Genomic DNA, 16,287 nt, shown 5'->3' with positions numbered 1-16,287 from the left:
ATTGTAAGGCACATGTTCCCAGATCTGACAGATTAGTTGACTTGACATTCAAACATTTATGCTGTATTTTTATAGAGTGACACCCTTTGGAGGAAGCCGGGACTCATGACATTCATCCTGCCCCCTGCCTGCCCTGAGTACCTCTATTAATGCACCTGGTACAGATATAAAGGGGACCTAGTTAAATGTTTCAGGAAGAGAAGATGCCTGCAGCTTTCAGAAGTATCTCAAGGTCAGGGGAAGAGATGCTTGACCCTTTAAAGAAATTAATTCCATTTTGAATGAATCAAATCATGGAAATATAGAATTATTTTATTGTTAGTATATTTCCTTAAGGTTGTCACTGTTTTTCAGCCAACATACACTCCTCAAGAGATATTCTCTAGGAGAATAAAGATGCAAGAACAATGGGACGCCCGGGTGGCTCAGCAGTTGAGCGTCTGCCTTCAGCCCAGGGTGTGATCCAGGAGTTCCGGGATCAAGTCCCACGTCGGGCTCCCTGCATGGAGCCTGCTTCTCCCTCTGCCTGTGTCTCTGTCTGTGTGTGTGTCTCATGAATAAATAAATAAAATCTTAAAAAAAAAGAAAGATGCAAGAACAAGAGTCGTAACATGTAGCTTCATAAAGCCATATGCTCTCTTGGAGTTCATGGATAAATATCTCTTTTTTATACGCATAGTTACCACTGATTTGGCATCTTCTGTGGGCTAGGCACGATAGCAGGTAATTCCAGGTATTGTCCTACTTACTTCTCAACAGCTAACTGTTAGAGCTAACGCAGACAGAGGATGTGCCATGTGCCAGGCACGGCCCTATGAAATATACATGAGCCCTTTATTTAATTCTTACAACAATCCACGAGGCGGGTGGCACTCCTTTGAGTTTCCTATTGTTGCTGAAACAAATTACCACAAACAAGAAGCTTAAGACGACACAAATTTATTATCTCACAGTTTTGTACACAGATGTCACCTGACTATAATCAAGGTGTTGGCAGGGCTGAGTTCCTTGAAGCTCTGAGGATAAATCAGCTTCGAAGCTCACTTAGGCTGTTGGCAGAACCAAGTGTCTTGTGGCCGTGAGGTCCCATGTCCTCAACTGCTGACTTTGGGGTGGGGGTCTTTCTGTGTGTCTAGAGGCTACCTGTATTCCTGGCATTGGATGGTGAGGGGGAAGATTTCCTTTCTCTCTTCTGGGGTCTATGACTGGTTTAATAATTAAATTGGCATGAGATAGATTAACAGGAGAAAAACATTTAATTTCATACATATGAGAGCTCCAAAGATATGAGGCTTAACAAAGTGCCCGAAGCAGGTAGCTTTTATGACTACTTTTTTTTTTTTTTTTTTTTTTGCAAAAGCAACCATAAACTCGTGAAGAGTTAAGAGTTGACAAGGTTAAGAAGTTTGAGCTTAGGATAGTAAATTAGTGAATTCACAATGTTCATTTTTTCAGACTTCCAGGCCCTAAGTTCCCTGTTTCTGGTGATAAGAATGCCTTTACCTTCCTGGTAGAGGGCAGGTGCCTGGGAGATTTATTTCCTGCTCTCAGGAGGACAGAACATGGGGCATAGTGTCCTGTTTGCACCAGCTGTTTCTTATGTAACTTTAATTCAAAGTAATCAATATGCCAAGGTTGGCATATTTGGGGGGCATATTTTGTGCTCCTTTACTCGGTTTAGGGCACGGCCTTCTGCATTCCCAAGGGCAGCTCCAGACCTTCTCACACTCAAAATCTCTCTCCTTCCCTTACTCTTGCATCTCACCTCTGCATCTTGCTCCGCCACTATCGCATGGCTTCTACTCAGAGAAGGATCCCTGCTTTTAAGGGCTCACTGATTTATTGGTCATACCCAGATAATCCGAGATAGTGTCCCCATGTCAAGATCCAAAACCTTTGTCACATCTGCAAAAGCCCATTTGCCATGTAACATAATGTATTCACAGGTTCTGGGAGTGAGCATGTGGATCTCTTAGGCGACTGATTCTGCCCACTGCACCACTGGCATCTCAGTGCAAAGATGATGAGCCCAAGCTCCAAGACGTTCATTTGTCCGAGAAGGAAGAGCTGAGTGATGGTAGCACCAGGACCAATGCTAACCCCTCTTCACCCCCACACCTATACACCTGAAAACTGCAACCACATGGTTTCATTCGTACCACACTTCTGCAAATTTATGTCCTATCTCAACCATATATGCCATTTCTGAAAAACCGTCAGTCATCCAGCACAAAGATCTCCTCTGTTCATCAGGAGAAGGCATTCAGGTATTTTGTAACATCAGCACAATATTATTTTCTGACCACTGTTTCTATCACTTTAATCCAACCATAGAACTTCTTTTCTAATTAGTGTTGGGCACATCTGTCCATTGAAAATGCTTAATCCAGCTCACAAGAGCAGGTGCTAAATGAGGGCGGCACAAACATTAACCTCACCAGATGTATTTGCTTAACTCATGTGTGAAAATATACCTCCAATTTCCATGGTTTTAATCTTCACACAGTGGAATTACTTTTCTGATAAAGTAAAACACTTCACTACCTGAAGCCATGGTGAGGATGGGTTGTACAAATCATAGACTACAAGAATAGGAACCACAGCCAGACTGCCTGGGTTCAAGTCCAGGTTCCATCACTTATGGGATAGGGCTTTGAGACGATGACCTTATCTCCCTTTACTTGAGTTTATCTATCCACATAATGGGCATGCTAAATAAAGCCATTTAGAGAATTAATCTAATTTCCACAGATAGCATTTGTGGCGATGCCTGCCACATGTTAAGTCCCACATAGGGGGGCCTTCAGATGGAGTGGGATTATGTTTATAATATTACTTCCCCCCCAACTCTAATCACACACCCTATTGATTATTACTTAACTTTCTAATCGTGACTTGATATAATCATGATAAACATGCCTTTTGATACTGTGAAGAAACATGGAGGCAAAAGTAGGGTTTATTGAGGTCAGTAGATACCTATTCTAATGATTAGAGGTGAAAACTGATGCTTTTTTTAGTTCTTATTTCTTCTGTGTGTGTTTGTAGATATTTGTTTTATTTTATAATCTCTATTAGCTATCATATCACTTATCTGTTCCTTAATCCAATTTCCTAATTTTCTTTCTTATCTGCATGGGTTTAGATATCAAATCACTAACCTCAAGGTATTAAATGCAAAGTAATTTCTGTGAGGCTCTGAGGGGCCCTTCCAGAGGAATAGAAATGGACTTTCCACACTTCAGTGGGTGTTTCTACTGCACGGAGTTCTATTTTTGTTTGTTCTCTGCTTTGGGGAGGTGTTCTCACACTCTGAAATTAAAGGGAGAGAGGAGATCTGGGAGGGTTTCCATCTAAATCTGCATATATGGGTCTTTCTACACTTATGATGTGGTTACCTTCTGAAAATACTGAAAGTTGAAAATGCATTTACCACACTTAACCTAGCGAACACCATAATTTAGCCTGGACCACCCTAAATGGGCTCAGAGCACCGCTGTGAGCCTCTTGTTGGGCAAAATCATCTACCACACAGCCTATTTATAAGGAAGAGTTGATTATCCCATCTAATTTACTGAGGACTGCACAGACAGTGACAAACAGAAAGGCCGTGTTGGTGCAGGTGGAGGTCAGTGACCCTGGTGATCGCATGGCTGACATTGCGTGTGGCCACTGCCCAGCATCCTGGGAGAGGACAGAACCACAGATTGCGAGCCCAGGACAAGATGCAGATTCAAAATTTCAAGTATACTTTCCACTGATTGTGTGTCATTTTCACACCATCGTAAAGTAAAAAAAACTGCAAGTTGAGCCGTGGTGAGTCTGGACCATCTGTGCTGGAAGCAGTAACACCATCAACTGCTCTTGATGTGTTAACGCTCCCTTTGCAGCGTGCAATCATGATGTTGCCACACAGACACGCCAGCTCCTCAAGTCCATCTCCTCTGATCCCAACCCCCTGCCATAATTTGGAGAGTGTTAGGCAGCATTTACCAAGTTATAGCATATTCAGAGATCTCATTAACTTCATTGATTGCATTACAGGATGTCTGATTTATTGACATTTGTGTGAATTAACTAATTAGTCCATAGCCAGAGGCCAGGATCCAAACAGAAGAGAAGCTATTTCCAGATAACAGTCAGCATGGACTAAAATCTGTCTCAGAGACTCCCAAACAGAAGAATGTTAAATATCCAGGGGTTTGATAGTCTGGGTTTATCAACCTTACCATACTTGAATCCTTTGGAAGGACTCTGAATCAAGATGATAAATAAATTTTAAAAATTATGGAGAACTTTTTTCAGTGATTATGTCCTCCGTTCTAAAATTTCCATTTTAGGGATCCCTGGTGGTGCAGCGGTTTAGCGCCTGCCTTTGGCCCAGGGCGCGGTCCTGGAGACCCGGGATCGAATCCCACGTTGGGCTCCCGGTGCATGGAGCCTGCTTCTCCCTCTGCCTGTGTCTCTGCCTCTCTCTCTCTCTGTGTGTGTGACTATCATAAATAAATAAAAATTTAAAAAAATTTTAAATTTCCATCTTATTTTTTCTCTAAGATTCCATTTCCAGTACCATTTATCAAATATATTAATCACAATTCATGGGACGCTTGGGTAGCTTAGTTGGTTAAGCATCTGACTCTTGATCTCAGTTCAGGTCTTGATCTCAGGGTCATGTGGTGATTTCAAGTCCTGTGTTGGGTCCCATGCTGGGCATGAAGCCTGCTTTATATATATAACAATTCTTAAATCTATATCTAAAAACTAAAATGTTGCCATAACTCATGAGTCTGCTTCTCTTGATTTTTTTTTCCCTCTTGATCTAGTACATCAGAATTCTCAGGGGATTTTTAAATTTATCTTGTTAAGTGATAACCATTTATGTAAACCAGGTGAAGTTCTGGGTAATATCATATTCTCACACAGGGTTTTTTTTTTAAGATTTTATTTATTTATTCATGAGACACACACACACACACAGAGACAGAGAGACAGAGAGACAGAGAGAGGCAGAGACACAGGCAGAGGGAGAAGCAGGCTGTAGGTAGCAAGGGAATTTAATTTTTCCTTTGATTTTGTTTCCCACATCAATAGCCATGTAGAACTACCAATGGAAAACGTGTGTTTTGTATAAAGGTCCAACTTCTTTGTAGGCTCCAGTGCTACCTTCTGATGATTTCCTGCCACATCAGAGCTCAGCTCCTCACCTCTTCCAGATAGCTTTCTTCTGTTCTTAGCATTCTCATGTGAGCAGTCTGAATGGCTGGCAAACACTACAGGCAAACAGAGCCTCCATTTTGGCTTATATCCTATCTTTTCTTCTGTATGAGATTACATTTATTTCAAGGGTTGGTTGTCTTGATAGCTCTGACCTCCAATTTTTGCCACCCATGCTTGTAAATCATCCAGAAGCTCTCCTTAGCTGCCACTTTGGGGTCAGTTTTCTGCTTGGCTCCTCAGAGTGCTGAAATCATGACCCGAGCCAAAGGCAGACACTTAACCAACTGAGCCACCCAGACATCCTGATCTAAAAATAATTTTACATCTTTGGTGAGGTTTATTCCTAGGTATCTTATGCTTTTGGGTGCAATTGTAAATGGGATTGACTCCTTAATTTCTCTTTCTTCAGTCTCATTGTTAGTGTATAGAAATGCCACTGACTTCTGGGCATTGATTTTGTATCCTGCCACGCTACCGAATTGCTGTATGAGTTCTAGCAATCTTGGGGTGGAGACTTTTGGGTTTTCTATGTAGAGTATCATGTCATCGGCGAAGAGGGAGAGTTTGACTTCTTCTTTGCCAATTTGAATGCCTTTAATGTCTTTTTGTTGTCTGATTGCTGAGGCTAGGACTTCCAGTACTATGTTGAACAGCAGTGGTGAGAGTGGACATCCCTGTCTTGTTCCTGATCTTAGGGGAAAGGCTCCTAGTGCTTCCCCATTGAGAATGATATTTGCTGTGGGCTTTTCATAGATGGCTTTTAAGATGTCGAGGAATGTTCCCTCTATCCCTAACACTCTGAAGAGTTTTGATCAGGAATGGATGCTGTATTTTGTCAAATGCTTTCTCTGCATCCAATGAGAGGATCATATGGTTCTTGGTTTTTCTCTTGCTGATATGATGAATCACATTGATTGTTTTAAGGGTGTTGAACCAGCCTTGTGTCCCAGGGATAAATCCTACTTGGTCATGGTGAATAATTTTCTTAATGTACTGTTGGATCCTATTGGCCAGTATCTTGTTGAGAATTTTTGCATCCATGTTCATCAGGGATATTGGTCTGTAATTCTCCTTTTTGGTGGGGTCTTTGTCTGGTTTTGGAATTAAGGTGATGCTGGCTTCATAGAACGAATTTGGAAGTACTCCATCTCTTTCTATCTTTCCAAACAGCTTTAGGAGAATAGGTATGGTTTCTTCTTTAAACGTTTGATAAAATTCCCCTGGGAAGCCATCTGGCCCTGGACTCTTGTGTCTTGGGAGGTTTTTGATGACTGCTTCAATTTCCTCCCTGGTAAAGATGAATTTAAACATAAAATAAATAATTAATATCAATTTGAGCTCCTGACACTTGAAGACCTTGTATTATATAAATTAACTTGGAAGTGGGTTAGTTTAGGTTGAAATTCTCACTAAAATTATACTTGTGCATTAGCTCTTTTCTGGAGTAGATATAACACTTGGACACTACCTCCTCACAGAGATGGCAGTTCCACTGGCCCATTCTAGCACTTTGACACCTTATTAACTACCCCAGAAAATGACCATGTTCCTCCATTTCACTGGTAGAAAGATCAATACCAATTTTCAAAAACATCTTATTAAAGCAATGTGATAAATTTAAATAGAGGATGATAGTAGAAATGGACAGAAAAATAAACACAGATTGGTTCGATGGCAAATTTACCAAAATGATGTGTGATTCAAAATTCTTGTTATCAGAATACCTGAACTCTTCAGTTCTGTATGGATTTTCAGGGAAACACAGTTCCAGCCAGCTAGAGCCACCTATGCCTCGTAACGTCCCAGCTTATGAAGACTTCGGTTGTGCAGTGTCAACTCTGGAGAAAGTTCTATCATTTACTGTGTCCTCTTTGAACTTGACTGCAAAAGAGAAAGTGTGGGTTCTCCCCCTGGGTGGATTCTCAGCCTACACTTTGCAGCTGATAACTCAGGATTTCTGATGCTCAAGTGAGGCTTTATTGGGTACCTCCACCCAAGTGATGGATGAAATACACCGAGGCCCCAGCTCCCAACTGCCCCCACAGCTGTCCATTCACTTTCTATCTTATTTCTCTTATCTCGCACCCTGGAACTTCTGCATGGCTACTGAATGTGCATGTTGTTTCCATGGCAACAGCATCAGGAAATCAGGGTGGGGGACAAGGGATTCAGGGTCCATTGGTTTATGATGACTTTACACACATCATGGAAATGTGGAAATGCAAGTGTCTGAGTTTGCAACAACAACAAAAAATTCAATAGCTTTTCTTTCCATTAACAGGGGAACTAGACTGGCAAGCATCTGTTCAGTCTCAAGGCTCATTGAGTTAAATCTGAGGTAGAATATATGAAATGCCCAAATAAATTAAGTAATTTAAAGTTTTTAATATACTAGTATATTGTATTTATATACATGTATATAAATGTTGATGTAATTGTTGGAAAAGGCTCAACTAGCAATTACATGCACAGTGAAGAAAATCCTGTCCTCCCAAGGTAGCTACCCCTGGCCTTCCAGATGCACATTAACAGTTCACAAGAGGAGCAGGTGACTAACAGGCGTGGTGTGGGGTCATCCTGAATACAGCAGAGACATCTGTGGTCTGCCTTCCCCCTGCCCAGAAAATACTCTCCTGCTGCTTCCTTTCATTCAAGTCTCTGTTGAAATGTTGCTTCCATGAAAAAGACTTTCCTGTCCACCCTAACCAGCACCTAACCTTTCCTAGCCACCCCTCCAGCCACCTCTCATCTCTACCTTTCCTTGCTCTGTGTCCCTTCAGAGCAGGATCACTCCACCTGCACCGAGATCTGGAGACTACTCAATGGATCCTGAGCTGCTTTAGAAGGTGGGTGTGCTAGTAATGGTGCAGCAGTGCCTGTGACCCAGAGCCCAAATCCTCTCAATAGCACAGTGTGAGAACTTTCTTCATAGAATGAAAACCAAGGTCTGGAGCAGTGAAAGCTGAAACATAGACTGAGAGAAAAAAACAACAACAAAACCCAACAGAAACGTTGGCGGTTATGTTGTCTCCTAGGACACACAGGATGGGAGGGCTGAGTACTCGTAACAATGCAAATGCGTTGCGTGAGCACCTTAAATCGCTAGTTTATTGCTATGAAAATCATATCAAAAGGGTGCCTGGGTGGCTCAGTGGTTGAGCTTCTGCCTTTGACTCAGGTCATTATCCTGGGGTCCTGGGATCGAGTCCCACACTGGGCTCCCTGCATGGAGCCTGCTTCTCTTTCTGCCTGGGTCTCTGCCTCTCTCTCTGTGTCTCTCATGAATAAATAATTAAAATCTTTAAAAAAAATCGTATCAAAGATTTCAGGAAATCCATGTCCCCAATTTCCTCTCCTTGTCTGTCTCTGTGCCTCACTCTTCTCACTCCTGCCCCATTTCTCTCTCTCTGTTTCTGTCTGTCGCTTTTTGTCTCTGTCTCTGTCTCTGTCTCTGTCTCTCTCTCTCTCTCTCTCTCACACACACACACACACACGCACAACACGCCCCCACCTCCACCTCCCTGTGCATTTTCATGTTGTCTAGTGTGGTGCAGTCATTGGCTTGAAGAGAGCGGTTCTGGAAACCATCTCGGCTTCCAGAGACACCACCCATCCATTATTGGAGAGGTTTATGAGCACCTGCAACCCCTTTCTCTGCCATATGCAAGGCACTTCTGAAAGGGCTGGGAAGGCACATAATAAATCACTGATCTTACAAAAATCCATTTGTTGACTCTTCCTAGTAACAGTAAAGTGGTCCTTGGGTTAGAACATTTGGTGAAGTCTTGCTGGTAAGGGAGAGTCTCTTTCCCTAGAGACCTTGCCAGACAGCTCAGAGGGGGCACGTTGGCTGAGAGTATCTAAGAAAATAAACAGGAACTGGGGAATCCTAAATCTCCAGGCTCAACCAAAATACCCTCATCAGTGAGCAAATGGGGCCTGACAAATCCTCGGTGGCTGAGAAAGCATGGGCTCTTCATCTGTCCACGGGGGAGACATCTGTGTGTCAGTAAAATGTGGAATAAACTTAGCCTGCTGACTCAGTTGCCTTTAGTTTACATTATTAACCGACATCTGAATAAGATCTTGTTCGGTTGTACTCCAGGGGCCTCTCGGTTTGCTAAACAGGAGAGCGGGGATGCCTGACTGTGTCTGTTTCTACAGAGCTCTGCCCAACTTCCCAGAACTGCCACTTAATCTCTGAGCTGCAGGACATGGGTTAGAACTAACAGGGAGGGGGAGTTTTAGCTCTCATTTGCCTTAAAATACTGTCTCTGATCCCCCAACACCTACTCTCCTGAATGTGCTTGGCAGTGGGAAGGAATGTGGCAGCTGGTGTGGCACTAGGGGCAGGGGTGTGGCACTGGGAACAGACTCAGGGAGACGTGGGTCCAGAAACTGGCACCCATTTCCAGCCCCACGACCACCCAGAGTTCTAACTGGCTCATGGATTGCGGATATTTTGGAAAGAGGGATGGTGGACAGAAAAGCGGCTGCAATTTTGCCGGCCACAGACTTGCAGGACACTAGCTGACACTCCATCCTCCTCCGAGCAAAAGCAACAGGCCTTTCCTTTTCAGACACGACCTTCACCCAGCTTGCCCACTGGTGACACAACCTTCGCCCAGCTTGCCCAGGACGATGGCTGTCTTCCCCTTTTCTATCTGCAAGAGGACACAGATGGGGGTGGTGGGCAGTTCAATCATTTATGTATTTTAAGAGTTCTTGCAACCAAAGCAAGCGTAGCACACACGAATCACACAGAAGATCACACGATGCTCCTTCTCTGCTTCTGTGTGGCTGGACTATAAGCGCACTCTGGGGCACCCCTTCCACCACGCACCCTGCCCTCCGCACAGCAAATGCCCGCTTCCCATCAGCCCACTCTCCTGAGCGAAGCACTGGCTCTAACGCAAAAAGGACTTCTATCAAAGAAACAGATGAGCTTCTTAACGATGGGGATGGAGATGGTGCCATAAAGGGCTACTGTATCATAACTCAGTACAACTTACACGGTCAGCACGATTTACAATTTCACACGGCACCGGGCCCCATCACTATGCCCACGCAATTGCTTCATTCAGTGGACTTTTCAGTAAGGGGCTCTCACCATGGCCAGACCAATTCGGAAGATTCTGCTGTGCATGGAAGTTAGAGCCTGCCATAAACATTGGGGCACTGTGTGTTCTGAAACAAAATTGTGGCTCATAGCTTTAAACAATTTCTGGGGATGAGAAGCTCAGAGTTGAGAGAAGACACATAATCTGGTCTGCCCATGTCATAACAGGATTGACATATTCCATTACACTCCCAGTAAACTTGTCAGGTCAGCATAAGCCTTCCCAGAGGAAGCACAGTCTTGCTGATAATCAGGAACTGTAAGCTCTATGAGCTTTGCAAATCCTTTGGACAGCTTTTTTTAAAAAAAATATTTTATTTATTTTTATTTATTCATGAAAGACACACACACACAGAGAGAGGTAGAGACACAGGCAGAGGGAGAAGCAGGCTCCATACAGGGAGCCTGACGTGGGGCTCAATCCCGGGACTCCAGGATCACGTCCTGGGCTGAAGGCAGGTGCTAAACCGCTGAGCCACCCAGGGATCCCCTGGACAGCTTTTGATATAAGCATACAGTGCAGGTTCTATTAAGGACATTCAAAAGTATACTTCTGTATGGCATGGTCGCTACAGTTAAAAATAAGTACTGTGTTGCATATTTGAAAGTTGCTAAGAGAGAAGATCTTAAAAGTTCTCATCACAAGTAAAGAAAATGTGTAATTGTGCTGTTGATAGACTTACTTTGGTCATCATTTCCCAAGATAGATGTATACTGACTCATTATGTTGCTCACCTGAAGCTAATATAATGCTGTATGTCAATTATACCTCAATTTTAAAAGTAGACTTTCAAGGACTTTTACATATACATTAAGGAGATCTTAAAATTTAATATTTCTTAGTATTATCAAGTTTCTAGTAAACATCCAAAACTCCTCAAAATTTTTATTTGGGATAAATGAATAGTGCGTTTTTTCCTCCTAAAACAAACACATCAGGCTTTTATTCCAACTTGTTTCCATTAAACTCAACAAATCTTATCATTAGATTATTTTCCTTCAAACTGCCTATGGCCACTATTCTGATGGACGGAGCCTCGTTCTCTGTGGGAGGTAAGCTGGATAGAGACACAGACAAAGCAACACTTGGTTTTGTCTAAAAGCTTAGTTTGGTTACCAGCCCTCTGGAAAACCAAAGTTTTTAGTGAAGGAAGTAAAACCAGCTTTTGGCATCATTAAGAGTAAACGTTAAGCTTTCAGCTACTGTAACAAAGGTAAGAAAAGGAGGTTTTCACATGAGCGTCACCTGCCCAGGACATTCCAGGTCCAGAAGGCTCGGGTGACCTGGCCCTGGCCTGTCTGTGAAGGCCAGGATGAGGCGGTGGCCGCCTGGCCCCACCAGGGCCCCAGCCCATGCAGATGTGGGCATCCCTGCCGCAGAGGTTCCGGACCCTAGTCGGGGAGCAGAAGGGCCCCGAATCTGTGCCCCGAGAGACTTAGAGCCTCTTGGAATGTCCTGTCCCCGCTTTCTTTGCTGTGGAATCTGAGGCTGGGCGGGACTTACCAGGGGTCTCCCAGGAGCCATCCTTAATCAGAGACAGTCTGCAGCCCGACCAGAAGACAGGGACCCATCCCAATTGTTACACAATTGAAAACAAAAGGAGTCACTGGGAATCAGGCATCACTCACCCAAGGGAATCACTAGGAATTAGGTATTACAGCCAGAGACAGGGGTGTGTGTGCATGCGTGTGTGTGTGCCTGGGGTGGTATCTTTGAAGCGGGGGGCGGGGGGATAATGGAACTAGGAGGAATCTTCTAAAGGAATCATTAACAATCACCTTTACAGGAAGAACAGCCCACTAGCATCTGTGTACATCTTAAACACTCCATTCAGAGACTTGAAATTATTTTTAGGTCACCAATTTAGGTGTTTTATCCCTCTGGGTTGAGTGTCAGGCACTGCTCCAGGAGCAATTAGCATCCCCATTCTACAGACGAGCATACCGAGGTGCAGAGACACTGAGGTCCTGCCGGGGTCCCTGCAGCAGAGCTGGGATTCAGACCCGAGCAGTCTGGCTCTAGAGCCAGAACCTTCTGCTGCTCTGATCCAGAGTCCTCCTGCACTGTCCTGCACCCAGACGACCTGCAAAAGCCCCGTCTTTCCTCTGAACCTCAATTTGTTCTACTTATACTGCAGTAATATATTTAACTTCTGAGAGTCATGGAGATAGGAACTAGGCTTACAAGCTGTCGTACCTGGGCACTACGGGCTAATCACACTATCCTGTCCTGTGTGCCAGCCCCACCCGGACCACGGGGTCTCACCTGGGAGATCCTCCTGGCTCAGCCCTCTGCACCACGTACATCCCTGTCCCTTCGTTCCTGCCACTTGTCCCTCTTGAAATGTTCCATCTGGGAATCCAGGGACAGTCTGCCCTTAACGAATACCATTAGTGTCATTGTATCTACAAGCCCCCTGGCTTCAAACTGCAATGGTGTAGACAGCCTACACTGTATAGTCTTGCCCTTGAGACCTGTGTACACTTTCTATATGCTTGTGTCTTGTCTTCCAACCAAGCTGCAAGCTCTCCAAGTGACAACCAGGAGACTTTTACAGTATCTAAGGCACCCAGCATGGAGTTGGGTTCTCAATAGGTAACAAATAATAGGCACGTAATTTTGATGTGACTGTGCCACTCACGAGCTTCCCAGCCACCTGGACTGCTGTTAGGAATGACTGTATTCCAAAGCCAATGTGGATAAAATATATGTTTTATTCTGTTACCAACTCACTATCCATGTAGCATTAGCTCCTCAGCCAGAGTGTTGTGGGAAACTTATTCTCCTGGCAGCAGGTAGAGTTTTGGGAGCCAGCCAAACAACTGTGTGGGTCCTGCATTTAGTAACTGATAAACATGTTTTTCTATGCACTAAATGCAAGCTTTCCTTGCAAAAATCTGTGACTCCTTGTTTGAAAGACTCTTACCTCATGTGAGATGAGAGCAGGCATCTGTGTCAGAAGGGAAATGGATGATGCATTGTGTGTCAAGTGCTCAGAGTGGTATAGTCTTTCCAAATTTCACTCTGCTCCTTCTCTCTCCAGATGTAAAATCTACCCTAGATTTGCTATTTTCCTACGCATTTAATTAATAATATAAAACAAACTTCAGTGAAGAATCACCTTGGAAAGATGTTTCACATGCCTGGTGCAATTGATTGAAGGCTTTCCCCCACAGCCTTAGGTCACTGAGAGACCTGGTCATAGGTTCCAACTCCTTAGCTTATGAGAAATAAAGAGAAATAAAACGGTCCCTCACCCACAGCCAGTCATTTTGCAACTATGTCCACCAGGTGTGCCAAAGATGACAACAGACAACGAGAAAGCATTTCCACAACCAGAGAAAGAAAATCATAAATGATGAAGTCACCATGTCTACAGAGCAATGATCAGTGTGGCCATTCAAAATTTAATTTTACTTTCCATTTCTGGAAAATCTCACATTCGTGCATCCATAACCCAGAGCCAGCAGAAAGTCCTCTTGAAAGTTTTTTCTTTTTCTTTTTAGTGTAACAGACCATGTTTCAATAACATTAGCAAAAAAAACAAAAAAACAAAACAAAACAAAAAAAGGATTTATGGATGAGCCAAGCGGGCCCTCCTGTACCTGAAAGGCTGGCCGAGATGGGAGATGACCCTCGATGCTGCAACAGGTTCTGGTTACATTTCTTTCCATTCTTGCACCACCTTGCTCAAGTTTTTGAGTTCCAGGGGAAGAAACCACAGTGATGGATTTTGGATAACATGCCTCTCCTTTGGTCTCTCCAGCCAAGATCATGTTCCAAATGGGGAAAGTTTCATCTCTCAGAGGAGACCAGGTCCCTGCTAAGCAAACGAAGAACAGACATCGGATACTCTAGGAGTCTATACATCACTAAGTGAGCAGAAGCCAGGAATAATGAAACAACAATCAGCATTTTTGGAGTTTCCTTTATGCCCACAATAAAAGTAGATAGTGACATTAATGATGATGGGTGAAGGTGGCCAAAGGGAAAACCTTCCCACCACAAGGTGAATAAGTCCTGGGCTGTAATCCAGGGCATGGGGACTATAGTGGACACCACTGTAGGTCTTGAGTATTTGAAAGTCAACAAGAGAGTGAATCTTAAATATTCTCCCCACAAGAAAAAACAATGGGTCACATATGCAAGCTGATAGATGGTAGCTAAACACTGTGGTGATCATTTTGCAACATTTTCACAGATCTATTCATTATGTTGTATCCCTCAAATTAATGCAACGCTATAGGTCAATTATACCTCAATTGTTTAAAAAATAATACATTTTTAAAAATAACGTAAAATGCTTGGAGTACATTGCACATACACACAAATAATAGTAACTAACAATTGTTAAGCATTTACTCCCTGTCATGTCTTTATAAGTGCTTTATTTATTTATGTTGAGAAAGAGAGAGAGAGAGAGAGAGAGAGAGAGAGAGAGAGAAAGCATGACTAGGCGTGGGAGGGGCAGAAAGAGAGGGAAAAGGAGAATCAAGCAGGCTCCACACTCCGTGTTGAGCCTGACGCAGGACTCTATCTCACAACCCCAATATTATGACCTGCGCCAAGATCGAGAGTTGGATGCTTAACCAACTGAGCCACCCAGGCCCCCCTGTTATAAGCGCTATAACATGTACAGACTCATTTCACTCCATAATCACACTATGTGGTAAATGTACTTTTAGCCCCATTTTAAAAATAAGGACAGGCAGAGGAGGCTCACAGGCTCAAGTAAGCATTGAAGCCAGAATAGAGTCCCAGGAATCTGGCTCAAAGTCCCTGTTCTCCACGATTCGTGACCTTGGGTGGCATTTTGAGACACAGAGGTTAGTCAAAGAGCTCCAACGTTGCACACATACACACGCACACACACAGCAACTTCAGAACTTTCTTAAAAGAAGATGTCCCTCAAAGATCACAGGCTGACTCCATCCTGGTAATGCTGAGAATTCCTTCCCTGGCTCCCCAGAAACCTATCTTTGACCAGGGGTGGGCTTGTGGCACCTGGTGGCAAAAGGAAGCTTTCTCTTTAATACAAGAGGTCCAACCCAGTGAAGCCCACCCTGCAGAATTCATGTTTGAGAAACCTGCGTGGCAGCACGAACGGGTCCTCCAAATTAACCCCAGACAGGTTGCGGGGGCACCGGTGCTGTGAGTCACCAGCAGGCAGTCAAGAGTCTCGGGATAGAATATTTACGTGAGCACGAGGGCTGCGTGATTTATTTAAACTAACAACGTTCTTAACCTGTTACTCCTCTGGCACTGTTGTGACATTTCCTGGGGAAAGAAATTATATTTTGCTTTCATGTTTCACTGATTTAGAGCCCTGAAAATGGGGGAAACATGAAAATAATGGAGAGCCCGACCACTCTTGCTTCATGTTTTCAATTGGAACAGAGGCTGAGCAAGAACTGGCTGCTTCATCACCTTAGATCATCCCACTCAGGGGACTTGAACTTGGCAGGCATAGAGTGAGTTTGTGCTCTGGGAAAATACAGGTGATGGCATTCAGAACAATGACAGCAACAAAGACACTGGAAGGCTTTTTTTTTTTTTTTTCCAGAAAACCCACTGGAGTAAAATTCATTCCCCCAAATTCTGCTTTTCTTTTTTTTTTTAAATAAATTTATTTTTTATTGGTGTTCAATTTACCAACATACAGAATAACACCCAGTGCTCATCCCATCAAGTGCCCCCCCCAGTGCCTGTCACCCAGTCACCCCCACCCCCCGCCCTCCTCCCCTTCCACCACCCCTAGTTCGTTTCCCAGAGTTAGGAGTCTTTATGTTCTGTCTCCCTTTCTGATATTTCCCACACATTTCTTCTCCCTTCCCTTCTATTCCCTTTCACTATTATTTATATTCCCCAATGAATGAGAACATATAATGTTTGTCCTTCTCCAATTGACTTACTTCACTCAGCATAATACCCTCCAGGTCCATCCACGTTG

This window comes from Canis lupus, chromosome 27 (assembly GCF_048164855.1).
Source record: "Canis lupus baileyi chromosome 27, mCanLup2.hap1, whole genome shotgun sequence".
NCBI classification, from domain to species: Eukaryota; Metazoa; Chordata; class Mammalia; order Carnivora; family Canidae; genus Canis; species Canis lupus.
The sequence above is the reverse complement of the archived record's forward strand: the minus strand, read 5'-3'. Positions refer to the sequence as shown.